At 47.7% G+C, this 17,785-nt stretch overlaps 13 non-coding genes across 13 annotated transcripts; all 13 read right to left on the bottom strand.

The window, feature by feature from the left end:
• Nucleotides 1–177: 177 nt before the first annotated feature.
• Nucleotides 178–341, bottom strand: LOC134955171 (U1 spliceosomal RNA). The gene has a single exon (XR_010185902.1). It is a non-coding gene; the product is annotated as a U1 spliceosomal RNA (small nuclear RNA).
• Nucleotides 342–1,577: 1,236 nt separating this feature from the next.
• On the bottom strand, nucleotides 1,578–1,741 carry LOC134955359 (U1 spliceosomal RNA). Its single transcript, XR_010185918.1, has one exon. It is a non-coding gene; the product is annotated as a U1 spliceosomal RNA (small nuclear RNA).
• A 1,236-nt stretch (nucleotides 1,742–2,977) lies between these two features.
• On the bottom strand, nucleotides 2,978–3,141 carry LOC134957899 (U1 spliceosomal RNA). Its single transcript, XR_010186787.1, has one exon. It is a non-coding gene; the product is annotated as a U1 spliceosomal RNA (small nuclear RNA).
• Nucleotides 3,142–4,377: 1,236 nt separating this feature from the next.
• LOC134957848 (U1 spliceosomal RNA) lies at nucleotides 4,378–4,541 on the bottom strand. Its single transcript, XR_010186765.1, has one exon. It is a non-coding gene; the product is annotated as a U1 spliceosomal RNA (small nuclear RNA).
• Nucleotides 4,542–5,774: 1,233 nt separating this feature from the next.
• On the bottom strand, nucleotides 5,775–5,938 carry LOC134957038 (U1 spliceosomal RNA). The gene has a single exon (XR_010186402.1). It is a non-coding gene; the product is annotated as a U1 spliceosomal RNA (small nuclear RNA).
• Nucleotides 5,939–7,174: 1,236 nt separating this feature from the next.
• LOC134958130 (U1 spliceosomal RNA) lies at nucleotides 7,175–7,338 on the bottom strand. Its single transcript, XR_010186885.1, has one exon. It is a non-coding gene; the product is annotated as a U1 spliceosomal RNA (small nuclear RNA).
• A 1,236-nt stretch (nucleotides 7,339–8,574) lies between these two features.
• On the bottom strand, nucleotides 8,575–8,738 carry LOC134955182 (U1 spliceosomal RNA). Its single transcript, XR_010185903.1, has one exon. It is a non-coding gene; the product is annotated as a U1 spliceosomal RNA (small nuclear RNA).
• A 1,236-nt stretch (nucleotides 8,739–9,974) lies between these two features.
• On the bottom strand, nucleotides 9,975–10,138 carry LOC134955381 (U1 spliceosomal RNA). The gene has a single exon (XR_010185919.1). It is a non-coding gene; the product is annotated as a U1 spliceosomal RNA (small nuclear RNA).
• Nucleotides 10,139–11,374: 1,236 nt separating this feature from the next.
• On the bottom strand, nucleotides 11,375–11,538 carry LOC134957902 (U1 spliceosomal RNA). Its single transcript, XR_010186789.1, has one exon. It is a non-coding gene; the product is annotated as a U1 spliceosomal RNA (small nuclear RNA).
• Nucleotides 11,539–12,774: 1,236 nt separating this feature from the next.
• LOC134958849 (U1 spliceosomal RNA) lies at nucleotides 12,775–12,938 on the bottom strand. Its single transcript, XR_010187126.1, has one exon. It is a non-coding gene; the product is annotated as a U1 spliceosomal RNA (small nuclear RNA).
• Nucleotides 12,939–14,174: 1,236 nt separating this feature from the next.
• On the bottom strand, nucleotides 14,175–14,338 carry LOC134955193 (U1 spliceosomal RNA). The gene has a single exon (XR_010185904.1). It is a non-coding gene; the product is annotated as a U1 spliceosomal RNA (small nuclear RNA).
• A 1,236-nt stretch (nucleotides 14,339–15,574) lies between these two features.
• Nucleotides 15,575–15,738, bottom strand: LOC134955392 (U1 spliceosomal RNA). Its single transcript, XR_010185920.1, has one exon. It is a non-coding gene; the product is annotated as a U1 spliceosomal RNA (small nuclear RNA).
• Nucleotides 15,739–16,974: 1,236 nt separating this feature from the next.
• LOC134957908 (U1 spliceosomal RNA) lies at nucleotides 16,975–17,138 on the bottom strand. The gene has a single exon (XR_010186791.1). It is a non-coding gene; the product is annotated as a U1 spliceosomal RNA (small nuclear RNA).
• Between the last annotated feature and the right edge of the window lie 647 nt (nucleotides 17,139–17,785).

The raw sequence follows: 17,785 nt of genomic DNA on the forward strand, positions 1-17,785 counted from the left end.
CAGCCAGCGCACAGGAGAAGAGATGAGAAGAGAGCGCTGAGTGAAAGATAGAAGCGCACCTTAACGGGCACAGGGGTCCAGTGGAGGGAGGGTTGAAATGAAGAAAAGGATGGAAACAGCAAAGGAAGAGACAGCACCAGCAGCACACAAAAAGATCTGACTTTTACCAGAGATGATGAGGGGAAAGCGCGAACGCAGTCCCCCACTACCACAAATTATGCAGTCGAGTTTCCCGCATTTGGGGAAATCGCAGGGGTCAGCACACCCGGAGTGCAATGGATGAGCCTCGCCCTGGGAGAACCACCTTCATGATCATGGTATCTCCCCTGCCAGGTAAGTATGAGTTGGACTAGGGCTCAGGAGGGCCCCTGCTTGGGCACACCCCCGTCAAGTGAAGGAGGTTGACCGGAGCCATGACAAGTGAACTCTCGGCAGGGGACGGGAAAAGAAAACTGCAGGGAGGCTGCATCTCTTCACGTTGACATGGGAAGGCGGAAGGGTGACTGTTCCTGAAGCACCCCCAAACTATGCGCACAACTAGTGCAAATCCTTCCCAGGGCACACTGCAGCAGATGAATTTGCATACCGTCATGTCATAAAAGCAGTCGGGCACAGTTACAGTAGCTGCAACCCTCATCTCCATATGAAAAGCAACAGGCAGTGCACCGTCCTATGTCTCAATGGGTTCTTAAATTGGAAAATAAAATATAAAAGGCAGCTTGAGATTTAACCCCCTCGCTGCTGAGGGTTTTCTCATCCTCGCACCGAGACCATTTTCCGACGTTAGCGCTCGTCCGAACGTCGTCGTCACGGATTTCTTTTTATTTATTTTTTCTTTCTTTCTTATCCCCCCTGCGGCACTCACACAAATTATACCTTGGTTTTTGTTTGTTTGTTTTTTCTTTCAAAAGACTTTGTAGTCTCAAAAAAGCCATTAGTCTTTTTACTGATTTGAACACGTCAAAAGTTGTTTCACCCAAATGGCCCAAAAAGCGTATTTCTCAAGCAAGTGAACCAAAAGCAAATGTGATTTTTTTTCTTTTGTCCCCCGTCTTATAAGCACCATAGACAAATACTTTGTGTTTTGCCACCAATCCACCTGCCCAAAATCTGCACGCAAACCAAAAATGCTCTCTTTCTTCTAGTTTTCGCCGCCTCAATTTAAACGCTTACTATGTGTAGGAAGACTACGGCAGCCCAGCGAGGCCTACCATTTTACAAAGTAGACAAGCTACTGCATGAAATGAGGGAGCAAAGTTTTTTTTCTCTCTCCCCCTCATATCTGACACAATCTGGGGGCCTACTTTACAAAGCAAGTGAAACCGTGTGGGTCCTGCAGCGCCCTGTATTGGTTGTTTATGCGAAGCACAGTACAAGGCCGGAAAAAGCAAGGAAGCATGCAGCCAGCGCACAGGAGAAGAGATGAGAAGAGAGCGCTGAGTGAAAGATAGAAGCGCACCTTAACGGGCACAGGGGTCCAGTGGAGGGAGGGTTGAAATGAAGAAAAGGATGGAAACAGCAAAGGAAGAGACAGCACCAGCAGCACACAAAAAGATCTGACTTTTACCAGAGATGATGAGGGGAAAGCGCGAACGCAGTCCCCCACTACCACAAATTATGCAGTCGAGTTTCCCGCATTTGGGGAAATCGCAGGGGTCAGCACACCCGGAGTGCAATGGATGAGCCTCGCCCTGGGAGAACCACCTTCGTGATCATGGTATCTCCCCTGCCAGGTAAGTATGAGTTGGACTAGGGCTCAGGAGGGCCCCTGCTTGGGCACACCCCCGTCAAGTGAAGGAGGTTGACCGGAGCCATGACAAGTGAACTCTCGGCAGGGGACGGGAAAAGAAAACTGCAGGGAGGCTGCATCTCTTCACGTTGACATGGGAAGGCGGAAGGGTGACTGTTCCTGAAGCACCCCCAAACTATGCGCACAACTAGTGCAAATCCTTCCCAGGGCACACTGCAGCAGATGAATTTGCATACCGTCATGTCATAAAAGCAGTCGGGCACAGTTACAGTAGCTGCAACCCTCATCTCCATATGAAAAGCAACAGGCAGTGCACCGTCCTATGTCTCAATGGGTTCTTAAATTGGAAAAAAAAATATAAAAGGCAGCTTGAGATTTAACCCCCTCGCTGCTGAGGGTTTTCTCATCCTCGCACCGAGACCATTTTCCGACGTTAGCGCTCGTCCGAACGTCGTCGTCACGGATTTCTTTTTATTTATTTTTTCTTTCTTTCTTATCCCCCCTGCGGCACTCACACAAATTATACCTTGGTTTTTGTTTGTTTTTTTTTTCTTTCAAAAGACTTTGTAGTCTCAAAAAAGCCATTAGTCTTTTTACTGATTTGAACACGTCAAAAGTTGTTTCACCCAAATGGCCCAAAAAGCGTATTTCTCAAGCAAGTGAACCAAAAGCAAATGTGATTTTTTTTCTTTTGTCCCCCGTCTTATAAGCACCATAGACAAATACTTTGTGTTTTGCCACCAATCCACCTGCCCAAAATCTGCACGCAAACCAAAAATGCTCTCTTTCTTCTAGTTTTCGCCGCCTCAATTTAAACGCTTACTATGTGTAGGAAGACTACGGCAGCCCAGCGAGGCCTACCATTTTACAAAGTAGACAAGCTACTGCATGAAATGAGGGAGCAAAGTTTTTTTTCTCTCTCCCCCTCATATCTGACACAATCTGGGGGCCTACTTTACAAAGCAAGTGAAACCGTGTGGGTCCTGCAGCGCCCTGTATTGGTTGTTTATGCGAAGCACAGTACAAGGCCGGAAAAAGCAAGGAAGCATGCAGCCAGCGCACAGGAGAAGAGATGAGAAGAGAGCGCTGAGTGAAAGATAGAAGCGCACCTTAACGGGCACAGGGGTCCAGTGGAGGGAGGGTTGAAATGAAGAAAAGGATGGAAACAGCAAAGGAAGAGACAGCACCAGCAGCACACAAAAAGATCTGACTTTTACCAGAGATGATCAGGGGAAAGCGCGAACGCAGTCCCCCACTACCACAAATTATGCAGTCGAGTTTCCCGCATTTGGGGAAATCGCAGGGGTCAGCACACCCAGAGTGCAATGAATGAGCCTCGCCCTGGGAGAACCACCTTCGTGATCATGGTATCTCCCCTGCCAGGTAAGTATGAGTTGGACTAGGGCTCAGGAGGGCCCCTGCTTGGGCACACCCCCGTCAAGTGAAGGAGGTTGACCGGAGCCATGACAAGTGAACTCTCGGCAGGGGACGGGAAAAGAAAACTGCAGGGAGGCTGCATCTCTTCACGTTGACATGGGAAGGCGGAAGGGTGACTGTTCCTGAAGCACCCCCAAACTATGCGCACAACTAGTGCAAATCCTTCCCAGGGCACACTGCAGCAGATGAATTTGCATACCGTCATGTCATAAAAGCAGTCGGGCACAGTTACAGTAGCTGCAACCCTCATCTCCATATGAAAAGCAACAGGCAGTGCACCGTCCTATGTCTCAATGGGTTCTTAAATTGGAAAATAAAATATAAAAGGCAGCTTGAGATTTAACCCCCTCGCTGCTGAGTGTTTTCTCATCCTCGCACCGAGACCATTTTCCGACGTTAGCGCTCGTCCGAACGTCGTCGTCACGGATTTCTTTTTATTTCTTTTTTCTTTCTTTCTTATCCCCCCTGCGGCACTCACACAAATTATACCTTGGTTTTTGTTTGTTTGTTTTTTCTTTCAAAAGACTTTGTAGTCTCAAAAAAGCCATTAGTCTTTTTACTGATTTGAACACGTCAAAAGTTGTTTCACCCAAATGGCCCAAAAAGCGTATTTCTCAAGCAAGTGAACCAAAAGCAAATGTGATTTTTTTTCTTTTGTCCCCCGTCTTATAAGCACCATAGACAAATACTTTGCGTTTTGCCACCAATCCACCTGCCCAAAATCTGCACGCAAACCAAAAATGCTCTCTTTCTTCTAGTTTTCGCCGCCTCAATTTAAACGCTTACTATGTGTAGGAAGACTACGGCAGCCCAGCGAGGCCTACCATTTTACAAAGTAGACAAGCTACTGCATGAAATGAGGGAGCAAAGTTTTTTTTCTCTCTCCCCCTCATATCTGACACAATCTGGGGGCCTACTTTACAAAGCAAGTGAAACCGTGTGGGTCCTGCAGCGCCCTGTATTGGTTGTTTATGCGAAGCACAGTACAAGGCCGGAAAAAGCAAGGAAGCATGCAGCCAGCGCACAGGAGAAGAGATGAGAAGAGAGCGCTGAGTGAAAGATAGAAGCGCACCTTAACGGGCACAGGGGTCCAGTGGAGGGAGGGTTGAAATGAAGAAAAGGATGGAAACAGCAAAGGAAGAGACAGCACCAGCAGCACACAAAAAGATCTGACTTTTACCAGAGATGATCAGGGGAAAGCGCGAACGCAGTCCCCCACTACCACAAATTATGCAGTCGAGTTTCCCGCATTTGGGGAAATCGCAGGGGTCAGCACACCCGGAGTGCAATGAATGAGCCTCGCCCTGGGAGAACCACCTTCGTGATCATGGTATCTCCCCTGCCAGGTAAGTATGAGTTGGACTAGGGCTCAGGAGGGCCCCTGCTTGGGCACACCCCCGTCAAGTGAAGGAGGTTGACCGGAGCCATGACAAGTGAACTCTCGGCAGGGGACGGGAAAAGAAAACTGCAGGGAGGCTGCATCTCTTCACGTTGACATGGGAAGGCGGAAGGGTGACTGTTCCTGAAGCACCCCCAAACTATGCGCACAACTAGTGCAAATCCTTCCCAGGGCACACTGCAGCAGATGAATTTGCATACCGTCATGTCATAAAAGCAGTCGGGCACAGTTACAGTAGCTGCAACCCTCATCTCCATATGAAAAGCAACAGGCAGTGCACCGTCCTATGTCTCAATGGGTTCTTAAATTGGAAAATAAAATATAAAAGGCAGCTTGAGATTTAACCCCCTCGCTGCTGAGGGTTTTCTCATCCTCGCACCGAGACCATTTTCCGACGTTAGCGCTCGTCCGAACGTCGTCACGGATTTCTTTTTATTTCTTTTTTCTTTCTTTCTTATCCCCCCTGCGGCACTCACACAAATTATACCTTGGTTTTTGTTTGTTTGTTTTTTCTTTCAAAAGACTTTGTAGTCTCAAAAAAGCCATTAGTCTTTTTACTGATTTGAACACGTCAAAAGTTGTTTCACCCAAATGGCCCAAAAAGCGTATTTCTCAAGCAAGTGAACCAAAAGCAAATGTGATTTTTTTTCTTTTGTCCCCCGTCTTATAAGCACCATAGACAAATACTTTGTGTTTTGCCACCAATCCACCTGCCCAAAATCTGCACGCAAACCAAAAATGCTCTCTTTCTTCTAGTTTTCGCCGCCTCAATTTAAACGCTTACTATGTGTAGGAAGACTACGGCAGCCCAGCGAGGCCTACCATTTTACAAAGTAGACAAGCTACTGCATGAAATGAGGGAGCAAAGTTTTTTTTCTCTCTCCCCCTCATATCTGACACAATCTGGGGGCCTACTTTACAAAGCAAGTGAAACCGTGTGGGTCCTGCAGCGCCCTGTATTGGTTGTATATGCGAAGCACAGTACAAGGCCGGAAAAAGCAAGGAAGCATGCAGCCAGCGCACAGGAGAAGAGATGAGAAGAGAGCGCTGAGTGAAAGATAGAAGCGCACCTTAACGGGCACAGGGGTCCAGTGGAGGGAGAGTTGAAATGAAGAAAAGGATGGAAACAGCAAAGGAAGAGACAGCACCAGCAGCACACAAAAAGATCTGACTTTTACCAGAGATGATCAGGGGAAAGCGCGAACGCAGTCCCCCACTACCACAAATTATGCAGTCGAGTTTCCCGCATTTGGGGAAATCGCAGGGGTCAGCACACCCGGAGTGCAATGGATGAGCCTCGCCCTGGGAGAACCACCTTCGTGATCATGGTATCTCCCCTGCCAGGTAAGTATGAGTTGGACTAGGGCTCAGGAGGGCCCCTGCTTGGGCACACCCCCGTCAAGTGAAGGAGGTTGACCGGAGTCATGACAAGTGAACTCTCGGCAGGGGACGGGAAAAGAAAACTGCTGGGAGGCTGCATCTCTTCACGTTGACATGGGAAGGCGGAAGGGTGACTGTTCCTGAAGCACCCCCAAACTATGCGCACAACTAGTGCAAATCCTTCCCAGGGCACACTGCAGCAGATGAATTTGCATACCGTCATGTCATAAAAGCAGTCGGGCACAGTTACAGTAGCTGCAACCCTCATCTCCATATGAAAAGCAACAGGCAGTGCACCGTCCTATGTCTCAATGGGTTCTTAAATTGGAAAATAAAATATAAAAGGCAGCTTGAGATTTAACCCCCTCGCTGCTGAGGGTTTTCTCATCCTCGCACCGAGACCATTTTCCGACGTTAGCGCTCGTCCGAACGTCGTCGTCACGGATTTCTTTTTATTTATCTTTTCTTTCTTTCTTATCCCCCCTGCGGCACTCACACAAATTATACCTTGGTTTTTGTTTTTTTTGTTTTTCTTTCAAAAGACTTTGTAGTCTCAAAAAAGCCATTAGTCTTTTTACTGATTTGAACACGTCAAAAGTTGTTTCACCCAAATGGCCCAAAAAGCGTATTTCTCAAGCAAGTGAACCAAAAGCAAATGTGATTTTTTTTCTTTTGTCCCCCGTCTTATAAGCACCATAGACAAATACTTTGTGTTTTGCCACCAATCCACCTGCCCAAAATCTGCACGCAAACCAAAAATGCTCTCTTTCTTCTAGTTTTCGCCGCCTCAATTTAAACGCTTACTATGTGTAGGAAGACTACGGCAGCCCAGCGAGGCCTACCATTTTACAAAGTAGACAAGCTACTGCATGAAATGAGGGAGCAAAGTTTTTTTTCTCTCTCCCCCTCATATCTGACACAATCTGGGGGCCTACTTTACAAAGCAAGTGAAACCGTGTGGGTCCTGCAGCGCCCTGTATTGGTTGTTTATGCGAAGCACAGTACAAGGCCGGAAAAAGCAAGGAAGCATGCAGCCAGCGCACAGGAGAAGAGATGAGAAGAGAGCGCTGAGTGAAAGATAGAAGCGCACCTTAACGGGCACAGGGGTCCAGTGGAGGGAGAGTTGAAATGAAGAAAAGGATGGAAACAGCAAAGGAAGAGACAGCACCAGCAGCACACAAAAAGATCTGACTTTTACCAGAGATGATCAGGGAAAAGCGCGAACGCAGTCCCCCACTACCACAAATTATGCAGTCGAGTTTCCCGCATTTGGGGAAATCGCAGGGGTCAGCACACCCGGAGTGCAATGGATGAGCCTCGCCCTGGGAGAACCACCTTCGTGATCATGGTATCTCCCCTGCCAGGTAAGTATGAGTTGGACTAGGGCTCAGGAGGGCCCCTGCTTGGGCACACCCCCGTCAAGTGAAGGAGGTTGACCGGAGCCATGACAAGTGAACTCTCGGCAGGGGACGGGAAAAGAAAACTGCAGGGAGGCTGCATCTCTTCACGTTGACATGGGAAGGCGGAAGGGTGACTGTTCCTGAAGCACCCCCAAACTATGCGCACAACTAGTGCAAATCCTTCCCAGGGCACACTGCAGCAGATGAATTTGCATACCGTCATGTCATAAAAGCAGTCGGGCACAGTTACAGTAGCTGCAACCCTCATCTCCATATGAAAAGCAACAGGCAGTGCACCGTCCTATGTCTCAATGGGTTCTTAAATTGGAAAATAAAATATAAAAGGCAGCTTGAGATTTAACCCCCTCGCTGCTGAGGGTTTTCTCATCCTCGCACCGAGACCATTTTCCGACGTTAGCGCTCGTCCGAACGTCGTCGTCACGGATTTCTTTTTATTTATTTTTTCTTTCTTTCTTATCCCCCCTGCGGCACTCACACAAATTATACCTTGGTTTTTGTTTGTTTGTTTTTTCTTTCAAAAGACTTTGTAGTCTCAAAAAAGCCATTAGTCTTTTTACTGATTTGAACACGTCAAAAGTTGTTTCACCCAAATGGCCCAAAAAGCGTATTTCTCAAGCAAGTGAACCAAAAGCAAATGTGATTTTTTTTCTTTTGTCCCCCGTCTTATAAGCACCATAGACAAATACTTTGTGTTTTGCCACCAATCCACCTGCCCAAAATCTGCACGCAAACCAAAAATGCTCTCTTTCTTCTAGTTTTCGCCGCCTCAATTTAAACGCTTACTATGTGTAGGAAGACTACGGCAGCCCAGCGAGGCCTACCATTTTACAAAGTAGACAAGCTACTGCATGAAATGAGGGAGCAAAGTTTTTTTTCTCTCTCCCCCTCATATCTGACACAATCTGGGGGCCTACTTTACAAAGCAAGTGAAACCGTGTGGGTCCTGCAGCGCCCTGTATTGGTTGTATATGCGAAGCACAGTACAAGGCCGGAAAAAGCAAGGAAGCATGCAGCCAGCGCACAGGAGAAGAGATGAGAAGAGAGCGCTGAGTGAAAGATAGAAGCGCACCTTAACGGGCACAGGGGTCCAGTGGAGGGAGGGTTGAAATGAAGAAAAGGATGGAAACAGCAAAGGAAGAGACAGCACCAGCAGCACACAAAAAGATCTGACTTTTACCAGAGATGATGAGGGGAAAGCGCGAACGCAGTCCCCCACTACCACAAATTATGCAGTCGAGTTTCCCGCATTTGGGGAAATCGCAGGGGTCAGCACACCCGGAGTGCAATGGATGAGCCTCGCCCTGGGAGAACCACCTTCATGATCATGGTATCTCCCCTGCCAGGTAAGTATGAGTTGGACTAGGGCTCAGGAGGGCCCCTGCTTGGGCACACCCCCGTCAAGTGAAGGAGGTTGACCGGAGCCATGACAAGTGAACTCTCGGCAGGGGACGGGAAAAGAAAACTGCAGGGAGGCTGCATCTCTTCACGTTGACATGGGAAGGCGGAAGGGTGACTGTTCCTGAAGCACCCCCAAACTATGCGCACAACTAGTGCAAATCCTTCCCAGGGCACACTGCAGCAGATGAATTTGCATACCGTCATGTCATAAAAGCAGTCGGGCACAGTTACAGTAGCTGCAACCCTCATCTCCATATGAAAAGCAACAGGCAGTGCACCGTCCTATGTCTCAATGGGTTCTTAAATTGGAAAATAAAATATAAAAGGCAGCTTGAGATTTAACCCCCTCGCTGCTGAGGGTTTTCTCATCCTCGCACCGAGACCATTTTCCGACGTTAGCGCTCGTCCGAACGTCGTCGTCACGGATTTCTTTTTATTTATTTTTTCTTTCTTTCTTATCCCCCCTGCGGCACTCACACAAATTATACCTTGGTTTTTGTTTGTTTGTTTTTTCTTTCAAAAGACTTTGTAGTCTCAAAAAAGCCATTAGTCTTTTTACTGATTTGAACACGTCAAAAGTTGTTTCACCCAAATGGCCCAAAAAGCGTATTTCTCAAGCAAGTGAACCAAAAGCAAATGTGATTTTTTTTCTTTTGTCCCCCGTCTTATAAGCACCATAGACAAATACTTTGTGTTTTGCCACCAATCCACCTGCCCAAAATCTGCACGCAAACCAAAAATGCTCTCTTTCTTCTAGTTTTCGCCGCCTCAATTTAAACGCTTACTATGTGTAGGAAGACTACGGCAGCCCAGCGAGGCCTACCATTTTACAAAGTAGACAAGCTACTGCATGAAATGAGGGAGCAAAGTTTTTTTTCTCTCTCCCCCTCATATCTGACACAATCTGGGGGCCTACTTTACAAAGCAAGTGAAACCGTGTGGGTCCTGCAGCGCCCTGTATTGGTTGTTTATGCGAAGCACAGTACAAGGCCGGAAAAAGCAAGGAAGCATGCAGCCAGCGCACAGGAGAAGAGATGAGAAGAGAGCGCTGAGTGAAAGATAGAAGCGCACCTTAACGGGCACAGGGGTCCAGTGGAGGGAGGGTTGAAATGAAGAAAAGGATGGAAACAGCAAAGGAAGAGACAGCACCAGCAGCACACAAAAAGATCTGACTTTTACCAGAGATGATGAGGGGAAAGCGCGAACGCAGTCCCCCACTACCACAAATTATGCAGTCGAGTTTCCCGCATTTGGGGAAATCGCAGGGGTCAGCACACCCGGAGTGCAATGGATGAGCCTCGCCCTGGGAGAACCACCTTCGTGATCATGGTATCTCCCCTGCCAGGTAAGTATGAGTTGGACTAGGGCTCAGGAGGGCCCCTGCTTGGGCACACCCCCGTCAAGTGAAGGAGGTTGACCGGAGCCATGACAAGTGAACTCTCGGCAGGGGACGGGAAAAGAAAACTGCAGGGAGGCTGCATCTCTTCACGTTGACATGGGAAGGCGGAAGGGTGACTGTTCCTGAAGCACCCCCAAACTATGCGCACAACTAGTGCAAATCCTTCCCAGGGCACACTGCAGCAGATGAATTTGCATACCGTCATGTCATAAAAGCAGTCGGGCACAGTTACAGTAGCTGCAACCCTCATCTCCATATGAAAAGCAACAGGCAGTGCACCGTCCTATGTCTCAATGGGTTCTTAAATTGGAAAAAAAAATATAAAAGGCAGCTTGAGATTTAACCCCCTCGCTGCTGAGGGTTTTCTCATCCTCGCACCGAGACCATTTTCCGACGTTAGCGCTCGTCCGAACGTCGTCGTCACGGATTTCTTTTTATTTATTTTTTCTTTCTTTCTTATCCCCCCTGCGGCACTCACACAAATTATACCTTGGTTTTTGTTTTTGTTTTTTTTCTTTCAAAAGACTTTGTAGTCTCAAAAAAGCCATTAGTCTTTTTACTGATTTGAACACGTCAAAAGTTGTTTCACCCAAATGGCCCAAAAAGCGTATTTCTCAAGCAAGTGAACCAAAAGCAAATGTGATTTTTTTTCTTTTGTCCCCCGTCTTATAAGCACCATAGACAAATACTTTGTGTTTTGCCACCAATCCACCTGCCCAAAATCTGCACGCAAACCAAAAATGCTCTCTTTCTTCTAGTTTTCGCCGCCTCAATTTAAACGCTTACTATGTGTAGGAAGACTACGGCAGCCCAGCGAGGCCTACCATTTTACAAAGTAGACAAGCTACTGCATGAAATGAGGGAGCAAAGTTTTTTTTCTCTCTCCCCCTCATATCTGACACAATCTGGGGGCCTACTTTACAAAGCAAGTGAAACCGTGTGGGTCCTGCAGCGCCCTGTATTGGTTGTTTATGCGAAGCACAGTACAAGGCCGGAAAAAGCAAGGAAGCATGCAGCCAGCGCACAGGAGAAGAGATGAGAAGAGAGCGCTGAGTGAAAGATAGAAGCGCACCTTAACGGGCACAGGGGTCCAGTGGAGGGAGGGTTGAAATGAAGAAAAGGATGGAAACAGCAAAGGAAGAGACAGCACCAGCAGCACACAAAAAGATCTGACTTTTACCAGAGATGATCAGGGGAAAGCGCGAACGCAGTCCCCCACTACCACAAATTATGCAGTCGAGTTTCCCGCATTTGGGGAAATCGCAGGGGTCAGCACACCCAGAGTGCAATGAATGAGCCTCGCCCTGGGAGAACCACCTTCGTGATCATGGTATCTCCCCTGCCAGGTAAGTATGAGTTGGACTAGGGCTCAGGAGGGCCCCTGCTTGGGCACACCCCCGTCAAGTGAAGGAGGTTGACCGGAGCCATGACAAGTGAACTCTCGGCAGGGGACGGGAAAAGAAAACTGCAGGGAGGCTGCATCTCTTCACGTTGACATGGGAAGGCGGAAGGGTGACTGTTCCTGAAGCACCCCCAAACTATGCGCACAACTAGTGCAAATCCTTCCCAGGGCACACTGCAGCAGATGAATTTGCATACCGTCATGTCATAAAAGCAGTCGGGCACAGTTACAGTAGCTGCAACCCTCATCTCCATATGAAAAGCAACAGGCAGTGCACCGTCCTATGTCTCAATGGGTTCTTAAATTGGAAAATAAAATATAAAAGGCAGCTTGAGATTTAACCCCCTCGCTGCTGAGTGTTTTCTCATCCTCGCACCGAGACCATTTTCCGACGTTAGCGCTCGTCCGAACGTCGTCGTCACGGATTTCTTTTTATTTCTTTTTTCTTTCTTTCTTATCCCCCCTGCGGCACTCACACAAATTATACCTTGGTTTTTGTTTGTTTGTTTTTTCTTTCAAAAGACTTTGTAGTCTCAAAAAAGCCATTAGTCTTTTTACTGATTTGAACACGTCAAAAGTTGTTTCACCCAAATGGCCCAAAAAGCGTATTTCTCAAGCAAGTGAACCAAAAGCAAATGTGATTTTTTTTCTTTTGTCCCCCGTCTTATAAGCACCATAGACAAATACTTTGTGTTTTGCCACCAATCCACCTGCCCAAAATCTGCACGCAAACCAAAAATGCTCTCTTTCTTCTAGTTTTCGCCGCCTCAATTTAAACGCTTACTATGTGTAGGAAGACTACGGCAGCCCAGCGAGGCCTACCATTTTACAAAGTAGACAAGCTACTGCATGAAATGAGGGAGCAAAGTTTTTTTTCTCTCTCCCCCTCATATCTGACACAATCTGGGGGCCTACTTTACAAAGCAAGTGAAACCGTGTGGGTCCTGCAGCGCCCTGTATTGGTTGTATATGCGAAGCACAGTACAAGGCCGGAAAAAGCAAGGAAGCATGCAGCCAGCGCACAGGAGAAGAGATGAGAAGAGAGCGCTGAGTGAAAGATAGAAGCGCACCTTAACGGGCACAGGGGTCCAGTGGAGGGAGAGTTGAAATGAAGAAAAGGATGGAAACAGCAAAGGAAGAGACAGCACCAGCAGCACACAACAAGATCTGACTTTTACCAGAGATGATCAGGGGAAAGCGCAAACGCAGTCCCCCACTACCACAAATTATGCAGTCGAGTTTCCCGCATTTGGGGAAATCGCAGGGGTCAGCACACCTGGAGTGCAATGGATGAACCTCGCCCTGGGAGAACCACCTTCGTGATCATGGTATCTCCCCTGCCAGGTAAGTATGAGTTGGACTAGGGCTCAGGAGGGCCCCTGCTTGGGCACACCCCCGTCAAGTGAAGGAGGTTGACCGGAGCCATGACAAGTGAACTCTCGGCAGGGGACGGGAAAAGAAAACTGCAGGGAGGCTGCATCTCTTCACGTTGACATGGGAAGGCGGAAGGGTGACTGTTCCTGAAGCACCCCCAAACTATGCGCACAACTAGTGCAAATCCTTCCCAGGGCACACTGCAGCAGATGAATTTGCATACCGTCATGTCATAAAAGCAGTCGGGCACAGTTACAGTAGCTGCAACCCTCATCTCCATATGAAAAGCAACAGGCAGTGCACCGTCCTATGTCTCAATGGGTTCTTAAATTGGAAAATAAAATATAAAAGGCAGCTTGAGATTTAACCCCCTCGCTGCTGAGGGTTTTCTCATCCTCGCACCGAGACCATTTTCCGACGTTAGCGCTCGTCCGAACGTCGTCGTCACGGATTTCTTTTTATTTATTTTTTCTTTCTTTCTTATCCCCCCTGCGGCACTCACACAAATTATACCTTGGTTTTTGTTTGTTTGTTTTTTCTTTCAAAAGACTTTGTAGTCTCAAAAAAGCCATTAGTCTTTTTACTGATTTGAACACGTCAAAAGTTGTTTCACCCAAATGGCCCAAAAAGCGTATTTCTCAAGCAAGTGAACCAAAAGCAAATGTGATTTTTTTTCTTTTGTCCCCCGTCTTATAAGCACCATAGACAAATACTTTGTGTTTTGCCACCAATCCACCTGCCCAAAATCTGCACGCAAACCAAAAATGCTCTCTTTCTTCTAGTTTTCGCCGCCTCAATTTAAACGCTTACTATGTGTAGGAAGACTACGGCAGCCCAGCGAGGCCTACCATTTTACAAAGTAGACAAGCTACTGCATGAAATGAGGGAGCAAAGTTTTTTTTCTCTCTCCCCCTCATATCTGACACAATCTGGGGGCCTACTTTACAAAGCAAGTGAAACCGTGTGGGTCCTGCAGCGCCCTGTATTGGTTGTATATGCGAAGCACAGTACAAGGCCGGAAAAAGCAAGGAAGCATGCAGCCAGCGCACAGGAGAAGAGATGAGAAGAGAGCGCTGAGTGAAAGATAGAAGCGCACCTTAACGGGCACAGGGGTCCAGTGGAGGGAGGGTTGAAATGAAGAAAAGGATGGAAACAGCAAAGGAAGAGACAGCACCAGCAGCACACAAAAAGATCTGACTTTTACCAGAGATGATGAGGGGAAAGCGCGAACGCAGTCCCCCACTACCACAAATTATGCAGTCGAGTTTCCCGCATTTGGGGAAATCGCAGGGGTCAGCACACCCGGAGTGCAATGGATGAGCCTCGCCCTGGGAGAACCACCTTCATGATCATGGTATCTCCCCTGCCAGGTAAGTATGAGTTGGACTAGGGCTCAGGAGGGCCCCTGCTTGGGCACACCCCCGTCAAGTGAAGGAGGTTGACCGGAGCCATGACAAGTGAACTCTCGGCAGGGGACGGGAAAAGAAAACTGCAGGGAGGCTGCATCTCTTCACGTTGACATGGGAAGGCGGAAGGGTGACTGTTCCTGAAGCACCCCCAAACTATGCGCACAACTAGTGCAAATCCTTCCCAGGGCACACTGCAGCAGATGAATTTGCATACCGTCATGTCATAAAAGCAGTCGGGCACAGTTACAGTAGCTGCAACCCTCATCTCCATATGAAAAGCAACAGGCAGTGCACCGTCCTATGTCTCAATGGGTTCTTAAATTGGAAAATAAAATATAAAAGGCAGCTTGAGATTTAACCCCCTCGCTGCTGAGGGTTTTCTCATCCTCGCACCGAGACCATTTTCCGACGTTAGCGCTCGTCCGAACGTCGTCGTCACGGATTTCTTTTTATTTATTTTTTCTTTCTTTCTTATCCCCCCTGCGGCACTCACACAAATTATACCTTGGTTTTTGTTTGTTTGTTTTTTCTTTCAAAAGACTTTGTAGTCTCAAAAAAGCCATTAGTCTTTTTACTGATTTGAACACGTCAAAAGTTGTTTCACCCAAATGGCCCAAAAAGCGTATTTCTCAAGCAAGTGAACCAAAAGCAAATGTGATTTTTTTTCTTTTGTCCCCCGTCTTATAAGCACCATAGACAAATACTTTGTGTTTTGCCACCAATCCACCTGCCCAAAATCTGCACGCAAACCAAAAATGCTCTCTTTCTTCTAGTTTTCGCCGCCTCAATTTAAACGCTTACTATGTGTAGGAAGACTACGGCAGCCCAGCGAGGCCTACCATTTTACAAAGTAGACAAGCTACTGCATGAAATGAGGGAGCAAAGTTTTTTTTCTCTCTCCCCCTCATATCTGACACAATCTGGGGGCCTACTTTACAAAGCAAGTGAAACCGTGTGGGTCCTGCAGCGCCCTGTATTGGTTGTTTATGCGAAGCACAGTACAAGGCCGGAAAAAGCAAGGAAGCATGCAGCCAGCGCACAGGAGAAGAGATGAGAAGAGAGCGCTGAGTGAAAGATAGAAGCGCACCTTAACGGGCACAGGGGTCCAGTGGAGGGAGGGTTGAAATGAAGAAAAGGATGGAAACAGCAAAGGAAGAGACAGCACCAGCAGCACACAAAAAGATCTGACTTTTACCAGAGATGATGAGGGGAAAGCGCGAACGCAGTCCCCCACTACCACAAATTATGCAGTCGAGTTTCCCGCATTTGGGGAAATCGCAGGGGTCAGCACACCCGGAGTGCAATGGATGAGCCTCGCCCTGGGAGAACCACCTTCGTGATCATGGTATCTCCCCTGCCAGGTAAGTATGAGTTGGACTAGGGCTCAGGAGGGCCCCTGCTTGGGCACACCCCCGTCAAGTGAAGGAGGTTGACCGGAGCCATGACAAGTGAACTCTCGGCAGGGGACGGGAAAAGAAAACTGCAGGGAGGCTGCATCTCTTCACGTTGACATGGGAAGGCGGAAGGGTGACTGTTCCTGAAGCACCCCCAAACTATGCGCACAACTAGTGCAAATCCTTCCCAGGGCACACTGCAGCAGATGAATTTGCATACCGTCATGTCATAAAAGCAGTCGGGCACAGTTACAGTAGCTGCAACCCTCATCTCCATATGAAAAGCAACAGGCAGTGCACCGTCCTATGTCTCAATGGGTTCTTAAATTGGAAAAAAAAATATAAAAGGCAGCTTGAGATTTAACCCCCTCGCTGCTGAGGGTTTTCTCATCCTCGCACCGAGACCATTTTCCGACGTTAGCGCTCGTCCGAACGTTGTCGTCACGGATTTCTTTTTATTTATTTTTTCTTTCTTTCTTATCCCCCCTGCGGCACTCACACAAATTATACCTTGGTTTTTGTTTGTTTTTTTTTTCTTTCAAAAGACTTTGTAGTCTCAAAAAAGCCATTAGTCTTTTTACTGATTTGAACACGTCAAAAGTTGTTTCACCCAAATGGCCCAAAAAGCGTATTTCTCAAGCAAGTGAACCAAAAGCAAATGTGATTTTTTTTCTTTTGTCCCCCGTCTTATAAGCACCATAGACAAATACTTTGTGTTTTGCCACCAATCCACCTGCCCAAAATCTGCACGCAAACCAAAAATGCTCTCTTTCTTCTAGTTTTCGCCGCCTCAATTTAAACGCTTACTATGTGTAGGAAGACTACGGCAGCCCAGCGAGGCCTACCATTTTACAAAGTAGACAAGCTACTGCATGAAATGAGGGAGCAAAGTTTTTTTTCTCTCTCCCCCTCATATCTGACACAATCTGGGGGCCTACTTTACAAAGCAAGTGAAACCGTGTGGGTCCTGCAGCGCCCTGTATTGGTTGTTTATGCGAAGCACAGTACAAGGCCGGAAAAAGCAAGGAAGCATGCAGCCAGCGCACAGGAGAAGAGATGAGAAGAGAGCGCTGAGTGAAAGATAGAAGCGCACCTTAACGGGCACAGGGGTCCAGTGGAGGGAGGGTTGAAATGAAGAAAAGGATGGAAACAGCAAAGGAAGAGACAGCACCAGCAGCACACAAAAAGATCTGACTTTTACCAGAGATGATCAGGGGAAAGCGCGAACGCAGTCCCCCACTACCACAAATTATGCAGTCGAGTTTCCCGCATTTGGGGAAATCGCAGGGGTCAGCACACCCAGAGTGCAATGAATGAGCCTCGCCCTGGGAGAACCACCTTCGTGATCATGGTATCTCCCCTGCCAGGTAAGTATGAGTTGGACTAGGGCTCAGGAGGGCCCCTGCTTGGGCACACCCCCGTCAAGTGAAGGAGGTTGACCGGAGCCATGACAAGTGAACTCTCGGCAGGGGACGGGAAAAGAAAACTGCAGGGAGGCTGCATCTCTTCACGTTGACATGGGAAGGCGGAAGGGTGACTGTTCCTGAAGCACCCCCAAACTATGCGCACAACTAGTGCAAATCCTTCCCAGGGCACACTGCAGCAGATGAATTTGCATACCGTCATGTCATAAAAGCAGTCGGGCACAGTTACAGTAGCTGCAACCCTCATCTCCATATGAAAAGCAACAGGCAGTGCACCGTCCTATGTCTCAATGGGTTCTTAAATTGGAAAATAAAATATAAAAGGCAGCTTGAGATTTAACCCCCTCGCTGCTGAGTGTTTTCTCATCCTCGCACCGAGACCATTTTCCGACGTTAGCGCTCGTCCGAACGTCGTCGTCACGGATTTCTTTTTATTTCTTTTTTCTTTCTTTCTTATCCCCCCTGCGGCACTCACACAAATTATACCTTGGTTTTTGTTTGTTTGTTTTTTCTTTCAAAAGACTTTGTAGTCTCAAAAAAGCCATTAGTCTTTTTACTGATTTGAACACGTCAAAAGTTGTTTCACCCAAATGGCCCA

The sequence above is a fragment of the Pseudophryne corroboree genome, chromosome 1 (genome assembly GCF_028390025.1).
Source record: "Pseudophryne corroboree isolate aPseCor3 chromosome 1, aPseCor3.hap2, whole genome shotgun sequence".
Classification (NCBI taxonomy): Eukaryota; Metazoa; Chordata; class Amphibia; order Anura; family Myobatrachidae; genus Pseudophryne; species Pseudophryne corroboree.